Consider the following 17,212-nt stretch of genomic DNA (forward strand, 5'->3'; position numbering starts at 1 on the left):
ATAGATTTTGTCTTTTGCAAGTTCTTATTATTTATCCAGTGTCTAAAGGTGAGAACACAGAACCTGTATTAAACTGCTTGTGATTCTGAATCTTGTGCTGACTGCATTACAGGTTAGGCACAGCCCTTAAGAATTTACCAGGTAGTGAAATCAAACTTCTTTTACACAACTCCCTAATGCCTATTCTGTTTCTAAAATAGCCAGCATATATTATTTAGTTTAATATACTCCTAAGGCTCTTGCCATCTCAATAAGCTTTGTGACTGTACAAGGAAATAACTGCAAGCCGCAGGCTCTTTTGGGGAAATACTACGGAATTTGTGAACAAAACGGTATGAACCAGACTTCAATAAAATAATTTTAGCTGTCTACAGGGCCTGGCATACTGCTTGAAATGTTTTTTAATGTTTAACCTCCTTAAGATTTTGGAGTTTCATAGTTCAGATGTTTGTAATACTGTACATAATCTAGAGGGGTTTTAAAAATTATATTAATAGAAAATGTTACAAGTGTTTTGACTTTGCTAGATTTAGAGTGTGTCTAAGTCCTACATGGTGGTAAGAAGAAAATATTGTCTCTTGATAGGGTAAAGTTTCGAAACTCAAAATAATTATTGTTGAATATTGTCATAAGTAAGCATATCTGATATAGATGTTTAGTGTATGTCTAATAGATGCTTAATATAGACCTAGTACAGCCATTTCCATAAAAATGCATCACAATTTAAATCTAACTCTTGTTCTGAGGTTGTCTTTTTCATGTGGATAGAATGAACTTAGACTCTTCATTCAGAATATTATGAACACACCTGTAAGGTATTTTGCAAGGTGAGGAAAAGAACATTTGCAGTGGTTTAGTGGAATAACATTACAAGGAGTACAAGCCATGCTGATGAGTAGGAAATGTGCTGCTTGGTTTCTTTATGAGGAGAAAGGATCAATGGTGGCATGCTAAGCAACAACACCAACACTTTTTTGGTACTTCAGCAGAAATATGAGATACACATCATTGATATGAGTGATAAATTGTAGTGGAAATAATGTGCAGTAGATCAGAGAATGAATGAGTGGGATGTGCCATCCTGTGAATTCAATACAGCTTGTAAAACAATTTGTGAGAAAACATAAGTTCAAACAGAGTTGGACTTGATTTTATTTTTTAACTGTGTTTATATGTAAATGTTCAGTATTTACTGTTTTTATTCCCAGATAAGTTTATGTTTATGAGACCTTTCTCTTACATACAGTATTTTGAGATTGAGCACAAATGGCAATAGAGAAGAAATTAAAAACAGAAATGGGCTTTTTCTAGTCTATTTTCACTAAGAAATAGACCACATAACCCCATAACCTAGTTTATATGTGTCCTTTCTGCTGGGTGTGAAGCCTGTTTTGAAGCCACCTAGAAGTGTATATTCCACTCTGCCAAAAGCCTGGGCAAGAACACGACATACGGGCAGCATCCAGGAGCCATTTCATATGCCCAGGTATGGAAAGGGGCATCTGAGCAGCCTTGGGAAATACCTTGGCCAGGAGAGTGCTGTGACAGGACAGAAGCTCCAGGAAACTGTGTTCTGCAAATGGGGTGGGTTTGTGTCACACTGCAGGTACAGACTGCTTGTATCCCAGCTAACAGTGGGTGGGCAAGACCACACTGAGGGGACCCCAGGCAGCTTGCAGCCTGGGATTGGAGCAGAATTTCAGCTGATGATGAAATGAAGTCGGACTCGGGGTCACACTGCCAAATCCCCAGTTCTGCAATTAACTCATCATCTCACCTCCTTTCCACTTCCGCTGCCTTATTGTAACTTAAGTATCAGCAGCTACTACAAAGTGGCTACTGTATTATTTTGTGGATTTTTCTAAAGCATTGTAAAGACACATGTAAGATGAAAGGCATTAAATCTAAAATTTACCTTAGTTCTTAAATGCCACCTTCACAATTTTTATCATTCTGGTCATCACAGTACAGAGGAAGCATTGCTTGTAGATTTGGCCATAGAAGATGCCAACAATGTCCATAAAGAAAGAAGTTCAGCAAAGGTAGAGCTTATCTGGGCTGATGATGCCCTGCACAAAATTACACTTTAAATTATACTTTTCTTAGGCTGTGTCATCGTATGTCCCAGCATGCCCTGAGAGGTCAGCTCACTGGGCACTACTATAGCCTAAGGAGCCTCTTAGATGATATCCTTGTCATCAGAGAAAAATCCTGCAGCTAATGCCAGGTGTGCATTACATTTGCAAAAGTATTTCTGGGGGCCATAGTCTTCAGTCAGTGCATGTTGCTAAGTAAGGGTAAATACATATCTGTAAAGGGAGTGATAGTCTGAAAGTACCTTGAGCTGTGTGTTCTGCTAATCTTCAGACAATTTTTGGTGGATGGAGAATATGTACAGAGTCTCCTACAAAACCCAGCATACAGAGAAATGAATATGTTCTTGCTTCTAATCCCAGCAGAAAACAGATAATCTCATTTTCAGGATGTAAATCCACTTCTTTAATGATTAAGCTTAGGTAGTGAGGGTTGTTTACTCTTTAAATTGTATTTATTTAAGATTTTAATTAAACCTGTTAATGAGTTGCAGACATGTGACTTGTTGGAAGTTAGGAAAGGGGAGAAAAATAGCACACAGCATCTTAGGAGATGACCCTGTATCAACTGCTCCTTTGAGAAAGCACAATTTTTTGACCATGTCACAAGGATCTCCTTCCTCAAAACTTGTGTCTAGCAAGGTGTGTCCCTCTGCTGACTCCCTGTGTGACTGTTAGCACCAGCAGACAGATAGATTTAGAAATAGCCCCCCAGCACAATGGTTTTGCTTTTGGTCATCTTGTTCCCCAGCAATAGAGAGGCTCAGCAGGAAACACAGGAAAACACATGTTAAGACTGGGTCAGATGTTTGTGTTGAGGCTGGAAGCTGTAGTTACAAGCCCAGCAAGGTATGAAAGTTGAGAAGGTGCTCGTCAGTCCTCACCTGCTGTTTAACTGCACACCACTTGCAGGCATGTGGAGCTACGCCAGTTTGAGGTAGCTCTTATCTGGCTGGTAGTTGCTGGAAAGTAGCCCCATCACAGGCTTTTTGTACAGGCTGTTTCCTTCCTTTATCTGCCTAGTCTTGTTGGGTGTTGTCTAAGCAGCTGTGTTTTTCCTCAGACTGTCCCGAGAAGCTTTTAAGCTTTATAGTATGTTATGTATTATCATAAAACGTTGTACACAGGCCACTCATAGCACATTTACTCTTAGATTTAGAAAGAGTTTTCTCTGAACACAATAAGAGAAGAGGTAATAGCAATCCTAGAGGAGATTATTTTAGTAGACTTGAGTTTCAAGGTCCTGCTGCCTCCACCTCAGATTGTTTCAGTCTGTGGCTTCAAGAGTCTCAGCATCCTCCTGCCCTGAACTAATTTGGGAGCTAGGACCAAGGGTGGTGGCTTGCCATAGTAACTTTTGATAGTCATCCTAGTTTATCAGAAAGAACTGAATCAAACATGATTTATTTGTACCAAGGAGCTGAGTTAGCTGCAGAACCTATCCACCTGCAGTCTGTGCCATGCACTTCCTGCATGGCACTCCTCTTGGAGTCACAAGGACATCGAGTAAAGAATAAAGCCATGGTGCATTTCAGGAGCATTCATCTTGTGGCAGAGAAGGCATTCCAGACCACTGACTCTGATGGAATGATCAAGACAGAGATCTGCAAGTCCTAATGCTGTACACCCTGATCACATACTGGTTCGTGCCTCTTGAACCTGTAACTTGTTGGCAGCAAGAAAATATTTCAGTACCCTATAATATTTTGTAGATTTCTACTATTACACTTCTTCAAGGAAGTTAATGTGTAACTTATAGATGTTACACATTGTCCTTTTACACTTTAAAATGAAACATCCAAGAAACTGACACATCCTAGAAAACGTGTGTATACATATGAATGCCCTTTTAATTCTTTAAAAGCACTGATTTTTTTTAAGTTGCCTGTTCTTCTCCTGTTCTTTGACACTTCAGTGTGTGGCCCAGCCACACTCACTTTCCTATCACTTTATATACTTGTTTTCTATGCTTCAGATGCAAAGGAAGCTGAGAGCAAAAACCTCACCTACTGAAGGGAGGCAGGTGTGAGGGTGCCCAGAGAGCAGTGAACGTGGGGACAGCTGCAGCATGGGGGATGGCTTCAGTATGGGTTTCAGGGACCCCTGCAGCATGGGGCCACTGCAGCACACCTTTCGCACCTGTGTCAACCTGCCCTGCACAGGCTGCCACAGAAACTGGCACTCACGCCAGAAAGGCAGCTGCAAGTTGCTGGAGAAAAGACCTTAATTAAGAATTGCTCCTGCCCTTTCCACTCCTCTGCTCTTTTTTCATCCCTGCTTTATCAGTTATTACCAGTTAATGTTTCATTTTCTGGTTTTGTTTAACCGAAGGCAAGAAGTACCTCGTAGATAGCAACTGCCAATTAGTTATAATGAAAGCAGAAATTTAGCTTCCAGCTTGTCTGCATTTGGAGGGCTATAGCAGGAGTTAAATCAATTTCTTTCTTATCTTCTGAACTATTCTTGCCATGTGCATTTCTGGTTGCCAGGTGCTTCTGGGGTGAGCAGGCCCTGCTTTTCCTGTCTCTCTCTCCCTTCTTCCCTCTGATAAGGAGCTGCAGATAAGTGGATGGATGGATGGATGGATGGATGGATGGATGGATGGATGGATGGAATGAACAAAGGAATAAACAAACGAGCTACCAGCTACTGACTCTGGGGGAGAAGCAGAAGTTAGTTATAATGTAGATCTCTCTGGAAATATATATATGCATTTCCATAAGACTAAAATTAATTAATGTTAATAGGAACTGTTTGAGAATAGCCCATCTAATTGTAGTCACTTGTATCTGAGAAGAATCCCCTGATCAGGAGATGCTTCAAAGATGACTTGTTTCAGACTCCTGGGTTTGGATGAGATGTTTTGTGTCCTGGAGGATCTTCTTTCTCTCCCCAGAGACTCAGGGGAGGAGCTGACATTGTCAAAATCTGCATTTGGTCAAGTGAATCCTCTTACTTTCCTGACTTTGTCTGTCTTCATGTTACATAGAGTTGAGCTGCAGCAGGGTGAAGGTAAGAGTGTGGACAGTAGTCTGCATCCACCCTTACTGGCTTACCTAGGCCCTAGCAGTGTCTCTGAGTAAAAGGCAGAAGCACTGGGTGCAGCAGAAATGTTACCTTACAGAAGATAGTAAAGAACTCCCACAGCAACTGCTGTCTTAAAAGTAGATGTTGGAAGCAGGATGAAAGAGGACAATGTAGAACTGTGTGCTTAATGCAGTGGTGCCACCCTGTTCTTTCTTTCCCCCAGACTTTTCTTTTGTTCCCAGATCTGGCATATGAAACTAGGTCAAGGCTCTTAGCCATACATATTTTAGAAGTACTAGTCACTCAGTGAGCATGACAAAACATATTGGCATGGAGGGTGGCTAGGGTTTACAGTTTTTTTCTCCACATAATGTGGAAATTCCATTCTATTTGGGATTAAACCGTGTTGTAGCTGTTTCTTGGGAAATGGCACTGCAGGTCTTTCATCTGTTTCCGCACTGATCTAGATTCAGTAGCATGTTCTTTTTTTCTCCCTGAAGAAGCCAGGTGCCAGCCAGAAGAGTGACAAAGTGTTGGGACTCCTCTGCAAACATGGCTATGGAGAAGTCACCCTTAGCGTCCTGCAGTGAGGAGGAGAAGGACAGCATCTGTGACAGGCAGCTCACAGTTCTTGATTGCCAAAATCAGTAACGATGACGCACATCTGGACAGAGTATGTGCTTCTGCCCTGGGAGGAAACCCTGCTCGCCCTGCTTGCTCTCAGCCTGCTAGTATCATTTACGGGTTGTGATGTAAAGCAGAGGAAATGGGGAGTGTGAATACCAATCTCACCCTGAAAAGGATCTGGTTTCCTCAGGTACGGTTTGTGCTTATCATTCTTGCGCAAAAGTTATTAGGTCACAGCTGGTTAAACAAACCCTGCCTAATCATAATTTCCGTGCTTACAAAACAGAGTACTTAACCTTTCATTACTCCTTTCCACCCAAATCAAAGATCTAATTTTTGCATTCAATTTTACTTTGTTCTTTTTTCAGCATAAAATAAAAAGGAAGACATTAAAATCCTGTAAAACTCACTTGGAAAAGACCTGAACTTAATCTCTAAGATTAACTGATGTCTCTTATTTCAGAATGTACTAATTGCATATTGTGCTTCATCTACATGTATATGAAGATAAGAAATGGCATATTGTATATAAAACCAGGAAAATGTGTTATTCATGTAATAAATGGGTTTTTTTCACATTTCCTGCGTAAAAAGTGGGCTGCCCACTAGTAATTACACATCATATTTTAAAATAATGATGTAGATTTTTAATATGTGTCAGTTGCATTGCTCTGACTGTCTCCTGTCCCAGGCAGGAAAAGCACATTCCTGGAGGAAGAGACCCTGAATACCCTCAGTGCAGCAGCTCACATACTTGCTTTATAAATTAGATGATTTAAGAAGTTTCTTCCAAATTTCATTCAAATTCAGCAGGTTTTGAAGAGCAAACCTTTACCTTGTACTCTACACATCATAGCTAAATCATGTTATGTCTAAAATACACTTGCTTCAAATCTGAGAGATAAATCTTATGCTCAAGTAAACTAAAATAAAACCAAAAAAAAATATTTCTGGGAAGTGACAGGCACAAAGAAGCCTCAAAACAATATATACTTCTAGCTCCTTGCAATAATTCCTTCTAACCTCAAATATGCTCTGCTGTCTAAGTATGGACACACATTCCTTAACTTGTAGATAATGACTCACACGAACAAAGTGCTGGTCATGTACAAAACGCTTCAAGAGAAGGTCAGTATTTGTTAATGCTAGAAGAAAATTTGTTCTAGGCACTAAGCCATCCATGGCTTTTCACATGCATTAAAAAATGGTTTACAACTGGATACGGGGAAAAAACAATTACAGTGACAATCCGAACGCAGTCAGTGTGAGCCACAAATGAAGGGTTTTGTTGCAGCTACAAAAGACATGCCAAAGGAAGCATGGCATTGCTCTAACACAGCTCCCTCCTCACCTTTCTCCTTGGCACCAGCCAGGTCATGGCCACCTCAGCCTGAATAAAAGGCTGCATTTACTGCTCTGCTTAGGGTTAGGGTTATGCTTAGGGTTAGGGTTAAGAAACCCACAAAGCCTAGAGCTCCAGGGTCACTGGAACTTCAAAACACATGCCAAGAGCAGCACAGCACTGCCCCAACATTGCTGTCTCCACACCTTTCTCCTTGGCATCAACCGTGTGCTGGCCACCTTCACCTCAGCTCATGCTCCTTTTACTGCTAACTTAGGGTTAGTGTTATGCTTAGGTTTGGTCTTGGTGTTTGGTTTATGCTTTAAGAAAACCACAAAGCGTACAGCTCCAGGAATACTGGAATTTTAAAAGCAGAACTTGCTTCTACAGATGCTCATCATGCTCAATGGCCAACACAAGGTAGGGCAGGGGCACGGAGCTCCCTTCTTCTCTCAGGAGGCAATAACTGCTATGCTGAATCTCAGGAATCACCACAAGAAATCTCTTGTGTGTAGGACTGGGACATGCTGAGGCTAGGACTCTCCCACAACTGTCCAGTTCCAGGATGATGCACAAGCTGTTGTTCATTCCACACAGAGAAACTGCATCCCAGACTTCCAGCCCTCCTGCAACCCAGTCCTGCTCCATCCTGGAGCTGTTCCCTCAACAGGATTCATAAATTAGTTAAAGACTGTGGGCTCCCAGGATTGGACTTGGTGTCTTCCACTCTGGTAGTAATGCATGGGAGATAGCCCTGGGATACAGATACCTGGAGACCAGAATGGAGCAAATCTGATACGAGCTCTTTATGCAAACACATTTTCTGTGATGGATTCAGACTTGTCAATTTAAAATGCTTTGGCCTAATAGGGACATACGCACTGACCATTGTTTGTTTCCTGACCCATTGCATGACAACAATGTTTTCCAGTGCCTACGTGCACAGATTTCACCCTCACTGTGTCACCTTGCACTTTCACTTCCTTTCTCATGGTTTCTGGGGACAAGGCTCTTTAAAAGGCAATGTTCAATTTTCTGCTTTCAGAAGGACCTCTCTGATGGCAATCTTTCAAATTTCTATTCTTGACTGCTCAAAGTTGAGCCAAGTGGGAGGGTTAAGAAGAATTCTGCTACAATTCATCTAACAGGCTTCCCAATTTTCCATTTATTAAATAGTGTATTTAACATTGTTTATGGAATCTGAATTATAGGGGCAGATCTCATGACTAAGAAGATTGCACATGGAATACAGCATCAGTAAACAGGCTGAATAGATCTTGAAAGAGGGGAAAAACGACTGTATTGAAGCAGAAGGTAATCCTCAAGCCTTTAGAGAAAAGCAAAAGTACTTAGCTAATAATAAGTAAAAATAAAGAACAGCAGAAATTTAAAAAAAAAAGTAAAAGAGGAGGGCAAGAGGAAAATGCATGGACAAGGAGAAAAATTTCTTATTTTTTATCTTTTCAGCCTCTGAAATATTATTGCATCCTTATGGCTCACAAAATTCTCTGTAGAGAAGAATTGTATTGATACTCTCAGTTCTCAGCTTCAGTCTGCCCTATTCTGCCTTTAATGCTGCTTCCACAGTATCAGAAAAGATCTCAGCAAGTTAAGTGATACAACCAGATCATGAACCCCCAGCAAATGTTTGCATGCCTTTCAGCCATCCTGCAAACAGCTAGCATTTGAGTCAAGCATTTCTGCCACATTCTACTGGAAGTCACAAGGAAATGTTTTCTTAATATCATCTCATGAGATGCACAATGAGACAAGACATGAGACAGGCTATTGTGCAATTGCAGCCTTACACCAGGATTGCTCGAAGCATGGCACAGGGAAAAAGGGCCTATTTTTTGACTGTAGTGGGAACTCACACACAGAAGAGATGGGGATAAAATAGCACAGAAGTTAAATCCTTTGTTGTATTGCTGCTTTCCTCAAGTGGATCGCATCAAGAGCATCTCTGCTTGGTTGCTGTGAAAAGTACTGTTACAGAAATCTGCCTTTTCACTAATTTCATTTTAAAAATTGTTCCTAGCATTTGTTTTCCATCACAAACAGTCTGAATCTCTCCCCATTCCTTGAACCAAATCTTTATGTAGTTTCTGGTAGACTTAGGTGACTCTTGGAGCCATTCCTCACAAACATTTCCAGAATGGAAGTACTTGGTGAAGTACAGCCTGGAAGTACCTTTCCTCTCCTTCACTTGGTTTTAGACAGTGACCAGCCTGTTCCTGTACCTTTTGCACTAAGTATTTCTTGACAAGAAAGAGCTGGTCCTTTGGTGGACTATGGGGTCTCTGCTTTCTCCAGAAGTCTGGAGATACCAGCAGATCCTCAAAGGGTATCTGCCAGTAGGGCTTCTCTTGAAACCACTCAGGATTTATGAGACAACACTGTTCCCTTTGCTTCTTACCAGCTGGCCAGCAGTGGGTGAAGGCACAACTCAGATCTAGGTCACACGTTCACAGAGATTTCGTTGCAAATATTAAGAGGAGTCCTACACAGAATCTGTACAGTCCCAAACAAACTGAGCTGTCAGAGATACCAGCTTGCTCTGAGCTAACAAAGCCTGACAGTCAGTGTGCTCCTCCACAGCATGGCCATGGCTGCAGGACATCCTCCAGAAGAAAGGACATCACCCCAGTTCTGTATGAGCAACTCTTCAGGCTGCACAGGTATGGCCAGGCAGGAAGGCAAGGTCTCTGAACGTCTGCTTTAATAGCAAATCTCATAACTGTCAGCACAGGGGCCCTTGTGTTACAAACACAAATGAGTTTCAAGTTTTTAGCACCATGGTTCTAAACAACATATGCCCGTGCATAAAAATTGTCTAGCTCTAGCACACTAGAAAAATGCTAGGTATAGGTTTATTATCAACAAAAATGCTCTTTTCTGCCTGAAGAAAGATCAGATGTGATGCAAATGGAAAAAAGGGCTTTTGAACAGAAAGGTGGGAGATTTTTTTCACTTCTGTCCTTTAAAAAAAACAAAGATGGAAAAGTAATCCTAGTTTACTTCCCTCCTGTGTCATCGAATCATCTTGTCTTTCTGTCTTTGGACATAAGTACAAGGCTACTGTCTCACTGTACTTGTATGTTGTAGATTAAATTCATTGCATTGTTGATAGTAACAAATAGAAAAAAATCCTCCATCCATTAAGAGTATCCTCCAAAGAAAATGCATGTGTGCCTAAAAAAATAGAGATGACTCTTTGTAAATAAGAGCAACATTCAATTAGTTATGGGAGTCCCATCTAATATGATGAGGAAAAGGCAACTCAGAGGCCACATTGATACATGATATGTGATACACTCTGCTCTGACTTTGAAAGTAGGCCAGGTATGAGAAAAGAGAGAAGCATTTGTTATCAATCCTTGGGAAAAAACCCAATAAAATTAACTCCAGAATACTTGTCCTGCCAAGATGCTGGGCTACTTCTACTTCCACAGAATAGCTCCTATGTCTTTACCTAGCTACTGTCAGTCATTTAAGGTTGGTCATACCTCAAAGGCATCAGGACATCTTATTCATCAAAGCTCAAAATTTTGCATGCCAGTATTAATCCTGTTTCTCAGTTATGCTAAGTAGGTACTACATGTCATTGGACCTAAATCAAGGTAGAAAATTGTATTCCTATACATTATTGTTTAGGAAAGGCAATATTAGAGGTTAAATCATAGTATCTAGCATTGGATAATTAGCAGAATGGCACTAAAATGGAGAAACATAGACTGAGAACAATTACTTAAAGCTGCCTATTAGCTTGGAACACACTAGTATTGTCAGCAAGACTTATCTTTACTTTCCTTAGCAAGACACCAGCTTTTTTTGCCATGTCATTCAAGGTGCCTTAGAGCACACAGGTGTGTATTTTGGCATTATGTAACTCCATTTGATGCTATATCTGAGAAAACCATTCTGCCTAAATATCTTGCACACAACCATGACAGACATGTTGATCAATAAAAACTGCTGCCAGGTGGTAAGAGAGCTCAGAAGGGTAATTAACCAAAACTGAAAGCTAGTAGAAACGCCAACATCTGTCATGCAGAATAATTCCATTTTAGTGACATCAGTGTGATTAAATTCTGTCTCAGATTTTTATTATTCTTTATATAACCTTCTGTAAAGAATGCTTTCTAGAACTCCTGATGGAGATCGAGTTAATAAGCTGTGATTATGGGAATTTTTTGAATTAGCTGTTAGTGGTTAGATTCTTTGCCCTGTGATAGGGAAGGAGTAAGCAGAGCAGAGGACATTGTTCTCTGAGGAGCTCAAGGCAAATGGAGGAAGGAAGAGTGCCTCTGAGGGTAGGCTTTACTCACCCTGCAGCTTGGAGCATCCAGGAGCTGTGGGAGTCATAGCTGTGAAGCAAATGCTCTCTGAATCACAGAATTACTCAATAGAGGCGCATGCTGCACCCTGTCTGTAACACTCTGGTAGGCTGAAACATACCCTGAGGACTAAAATGTCTCTTGAAAAGGAATCAAAATGTTTGTATTAAAAAAGGAAGTCAGGTGACTTCAAAATTCTCCAAATGCTCTATAGCAGAATTATCTGCACTTCATTTTAATGCAACATGGTGGCAACTAAGAGGGATAGTGGCAGACTTGATTAAAACAAATAGACAGAAACATTAATGACCTAGATACATATTGAAAGTGCCTCTGACTGTGGACATTTACAGCAAAACATATGTCTGAGAGGAATACTCACAGAGAGGAATGTTACTGTAGCTAAATGACTGGATAAAAATTCAGAAGCTCTATTTCCTCCTATTCCTGATATTAAGATAATTTCCTCTATGTAATTTTCAGAAGTGCCTGTCAAACTTCGGAAACTAAGTGACAGGATTCTTGGAGTCCAGAGCTAGGTTCAGCAGGAGCACTTCACACTGATTTTCATGAGACCTGGACTCACACAGAAATGCAGGGCACACCAGTACCCAGCTAAACCATCAAATGCTCATCAAATACAGTTGTACAAGCGCTTCCAAGACCCAGCTGACTCATGCTTGGATTGCATTGTGCTGTGCAATGCCACACATAAAGCTTTTGTTGCACTCTATATGCATCTTGTAAATATATTACTCAACCAAGCTTAGACTGACTTTGTCATTTCATTGCAGCCTCTTTGTCACTCTCAATCCTTCTGTACTTCATTCTCATGCTTTTTAAAAAAAGAGTCCCTGTTTGACCAGTTCTTGCAATATAAAAAGCAATCTACACTGCAACTTTTTCTGTAACTGCACATCCTACTTTGAAAAGCAATTCTGAGGCAAGGATCTTCTTCTTTGTTTTTGTCAAGCACACACAACCACTTTTAAAAGTGACCTGGAGTTTGTACCAGTTGCAGGACTAGCAAGAAAATTACAGAGGCAAATAACATCTTCTGGGATTGAACTTGGCAGAGAAGTTCAAATGAGGTTAAATGTGATTTTAAATGTGATTTAGTGTCACACAAAGCCCAGGTGTGAAGAAAATGGAAACTGCACTGGCAACAAGGAACAAGAAAAATGAGGCATCTGATATTTGCATTTTGTCTAACTTCCTATTAACACACAATTCCTTATTTGAGGAAAACATTTCCCTCATGAATTGCCTTTGTAGCACTTTAACTAGGGAAAAACAGAAATAAAAGCACAAGGTAGTTTTGTCCCCTTGCAAATCTTCAGAAAAGTTCTCAGTCTACAATTACACGCAACTCCACTAAATAGCACAAGTGTGATCACACTGGGTCAGAGCAAAGGTCCATCAGCTCAGAGTCCTGCCTCCCACAGTGATCAAAAGCAGGCTCTTGAGAAGATTACAAAAATCTCCAGAACAAGCATATGATGGTATTTCCCACTGATGTTCTCACGGCCTCCTCAGGCATTTCCTCAGCCAGACATGATTGCTGAATGTTTAATCTTGGTGGATTTTTCTTCCACGAGCCTGTGCAGGCTCCCTCTGTGTCCTATGAACTTTTACCACCCGCCACAAAATGCAGCAAGAAATCCCACAGCCTAATTACAGGCTTTGTGCAAGAAACACCTTGTTTTGTTATTGTTGCTGCTGCTGCTGTTGTTGTTGAGAGCTGGTTACCCTGCTGTTCATCTCTGCACTTTAGACTGGAAAAGACTGTGAGCAAACACCCCTTGTTTATCCCCTGACCTTGACTGACAATTTTACAGGGCTCCCAGTTGTACCTCTTGTTCCATCCAGCAACCTTTCACCATCCATGTGGCTCCTTTGGGAACCTTTCAGAGTTCTCTCTCCTTCCTCAGGTGGCAACCAGAACTGTGTAGGCTTGTCAACACAGATTTATCCAGTGGTGGTGTTATTTTTATTTTTTTTTTACCTAAAGGGAATCAATTTGCTTTTCTTTTTATCACCACTGAGCTGAAATTTTGACAGAATTATTTGTTGTAATTCTGAGATTTTGGTATTGCATAGTGAATGCATTGACATGTAATGATCAAGTCAGAGGCTGCAGTTTTATACACTGGGATTGGTTTATTTCCCCCAGGGACATAATTTTACCAACACACTGAACTCTTCCTTTGAAAGAAAGTTCAACTTTCTGAAGTACACCGTCTTGCTTTAATAATCTGTTTAATCCTGCTGTTTAGCAATCCTTTTTTAAGGATGCTTTCTTTCAGCACCCTTTCTTAAGGCTTTTTTCACCTGAGGTATGCATTTCTTGAATGCTTCCAGTATGTCCCTAAAGGGTGTCCATGCCATCTACAAGGACTGAATTCCCCCAGCTAAGCATTCTGATTTTTTTTTTTTTGAGCAAGTATTCTCCTTTTTATGTAGTCTCTTATTTTGAAGTTGGTATAAGTAGGTAAGTTCTCTACCTGCTTATTAAGCATATTTTGATAGAGGGGATTATAAAATTGGGCATAGATCCCATAGAAAACCAAAAATATTAACTCATAAGTCAACTTCTGTGGCAGCCACCAACCTCCCTGATGTAGCAAACTATGAATCAAAACATAAAGGTGATATAATGCTCAGGTAATAGGACAGATGTACTCAACATGATATGTTAAGATCCTTCAGTGAGGCATGTAAGGATCTTCAGCATTTTTAGTTAAATAAAATTAATGCTTTTCAGTGAAAGGAATATGTCTACACTTACAAGGCACATATTGTGATCTTGGTACAGACACCATGGACAAAATCTAAATTCATCTTCCCTACATTTTTTTTTTCTTTGTGAACTACTGAAAAATGCACCTCTTTATCAAAAAGGTGCCAGTCCCATCCCCAACAAGTTGTAATTCCTACCATAATTGATGCCTGATTGCTGCATCGAACTGTAGAGAGATCACTTATCTGTAAATGGCTAACAGCTGGGATACCCTGCTGAAATTCAGTGGATTCTGGAAGCTGTAAGAATTTTCTGTGTGTCTTGAAGTTCAGTCCCTGCAATCTCAAAAAGAGTAAATTTATCACGTAAGGTGTCAGAAACTGCACATAAAAATATGTCAGTTTTGTAAACTCATTTTTCTTCCAGAGGTTTTGTACTTCAGGACTTTCTCAATTTTTCATCCTCCCCTGTGATGCAGAAGAATCTGTTTAGAACCCCCGCAACATTAATAAAAAACAGGCTTTAAGAATAGAGACTGTGGCAGGTGGAGAATTATGCAGATGAAGTAAAATCAGGGGGGAAAAGGCATAGTAATGGAAAGTTGCATGCCACTCAAAAGAATGGTTCTTTCTTTGGCCTTTCCCATTAAAAAGTTAAATGTTATAAAATGGATGGTAAATCCTACTGACTATCATATTAAGTTTAGGTTTGTCAGACACAAGCAGAATCATATCCAGAGATGGTATTTTGTTTACTCCAAAGACCTAAACTAGATACGACTTGATTAGGGATGAGAGGGACGCCATTTTCAACAGTTTTTTTAATGAAATGTTATTTCAGCTCAATCCTGCAAGCTGCAGAATATTTTCCTACTGAGGCCCCAAAGTTTTTTATTCCCTCTAAGCTTAGGAAAATCTTCTCAAAGCAATGGGTCTCTGCAAGTCATTATTCTTACAAGAGCACCTGCTCTTGCTTGGTGCTTGTAGGAAGTGTGCGCACAGGGCTTGACGGCCTCCCAAGACAGCCCTGGCAGAAGTGATTTAACTCAGAACTACCTGTTATAGAAACTCAATGTTCTCTCTGTCAGACTGAAGGGCCTGCCATCATTCAAGGAAGTTAAATGGTCTGATTTGGAGGAGAGGGAAATTATTCCTCAGCAGCAGCAACCAAAAAGATCTCTTGGTTATGAGCAACGGAGTAAAGCTCTGTACAAGATGTGTTACAGAGACAGCAGAGCACTGCCCATATTTTCTGTTTTAAAAGTGTAGTAGCTAGGCACACATTAGATGTATTCCTCCTACATCTGGTTATGTGGTTTCTCACTGATGATTGAGCTCAGCCTTTTTGAGTGTTTCAAAGTTCATTATGCATGCTAATTTACATGAGCTTTCTCAGTCATATACAAATGAAGTTACTGATATGCACTTGATTGCACAATGAGCACACACCACAGAACAGGAAGTGCTTTTTGTCAGAGAAAATAAACCCACTTCAAACATCAAACATTCATAAGCACAGTAGTAAAATTAAAGCTGTAACAAGTATTTATGATTCACTGACTCCTTTCTTCCTTCCAAAATGAAAATTCAGGAAGATAAATTCGGAACTGATAATAAAAATCTTAGGTAAAAAGAAAAATACATAAAGACCAAGCTGGTCCTTTATATATTTTAAGCAATTATTGAAGACTTTATTGTTTTTATCTAATTGTTGTGATACATTTTTCATTTTGTAACAGATGCCAGGACAAAAAGAAAGCTGTGCAGAGAAACTTTTTACTGCTGGGTTGTATGTGAGCAGCACCAAATGTACAGATATATGAAGAGGAGCATTTCCTAGGGACAGGAAAACAGTCCAGACATGCAGCACTCACACCCACAGAGAAGATTGTATGCATAAAACGCCATGTTTTGAAATTCCAGCTCGTTATACTGTGACAATATTCCAGGGGCTGAAAAGCAAAATGCCAAAAAAGTACTTCAGTACTTGGGACAGGATTATCTGACGTGACCTTCGTTCCCTAATTATCATACTTCAAGTTTAATTGGGCTCCTGCAATCTCAGGCACCTCCAAAGGGACTTAATCTCACTCACAATGAACACATTTTAGCTGAAGGTGTCTTTGCAAGAGTGTCCTGCAGAGGTGTCCAGTGACAGCAGAGGTACCAAAGTGGTGGTGAGGTGCTGGTGGTTACACACCACCTCCCTGTTAACTGCTAAAGAAAAGGCAGGCAAATCCCAGTCCTGCTGTTGTTTGATTTGAATAACAAGCCAAAGTTCTTAGGGAAACCAGTCCTATCTGTCTCCATGCAGGATGACACACACCTCAGCTGTTTCACCCTTTGGAAAGGAAAAGAAATGACACATTTACTATAGCAACCCCAGCCTGCCATTTCAAATCTTCTGGTAAAGACAAAGTCATCACAGGCTGATCAGATGGTTTAACAGGCATTTGCTAAAGCTGGAATAACAGTTTTTGGACCATGTTTTCTATTCCCTGCAGGAGCAGACCTTCCAGGCCTGGTGGGTGCATTGCTTTTCTGTGAGATCATGACAGATCTGTGATGCTGTGGACATGCTGTGGAAACACAACAGCCTTCCTCAAATAAAATGCAGAAGGAAAAAGAAAATAAAAAGGATGAAATTTCATGTTTACTTTATTCTTCACTTGATATTAATCTTCTCCTTTTCCCCCTTTCTCACTATCTGCATTTTACACTCTTTTGCACCTGCTTAAGCACTCAGTATGGGTCACTTTTTAATCCTCTTGGTCACTCCCCAGTCTGGGGTCAGAGGCTCTGGATTTAAGACACAAAAGCAGTTTGGGGAACTTCTTAATTGAGCAAAAGCCAGGATATATGAAACCACATGGTAAAATGCATCCACCATTTCTAGAGTTAGGTGGGAAACTCTGAGAGCAGCTTGCAGAAAAGATAAAGGCACAAATAAAACCTTTCAGATGATCATCCCTAAGTAAACCCACCAAAGTAGCAAATATTTTTGCTTCTTGGGCCACAGCTGCTCCCAGAGACCAAATAAGACCTTG

The 17,212-nt window shown here is 40.4% G+C and overlaps 1 long non-coding RNA gene across 1 annotated transcript; it reads left to right on the top strand.

Moving 5' to 3' along the window:
* The first annotated feature begins 3,562 nt into the window (after positions 1-3,562).
* Positions 3,563-16,813, top strand: LOC146767877 (uncharacterized). Its single transcript, XR_014953708.1, has 2 exons — positions 3,563-5,937; positions 16,670-16,813. It is a non-coding gene; the product is annotated as an uncharacterized LOC146767877 (long non-coding RNA).
* The last annotated feature ends 399 nt before the right edge of the window (positions 16,814-17,212 follow it).

This window comes from Lonchura striata, chromosome 3 (genome assembly GCF_050655825.1).
Source record: "Lonchura striata isolate lonStrDom1 chromosome 3, ASM5065582v1, whole genome shotgun sequence".
Classification (NCBI taxonomy): domain Eukaryota; kingdom Metazoa; phylum Chordata; class Aves; order Passeriformes; family Estrildidae; genus Lonchura; species Lonchura striata.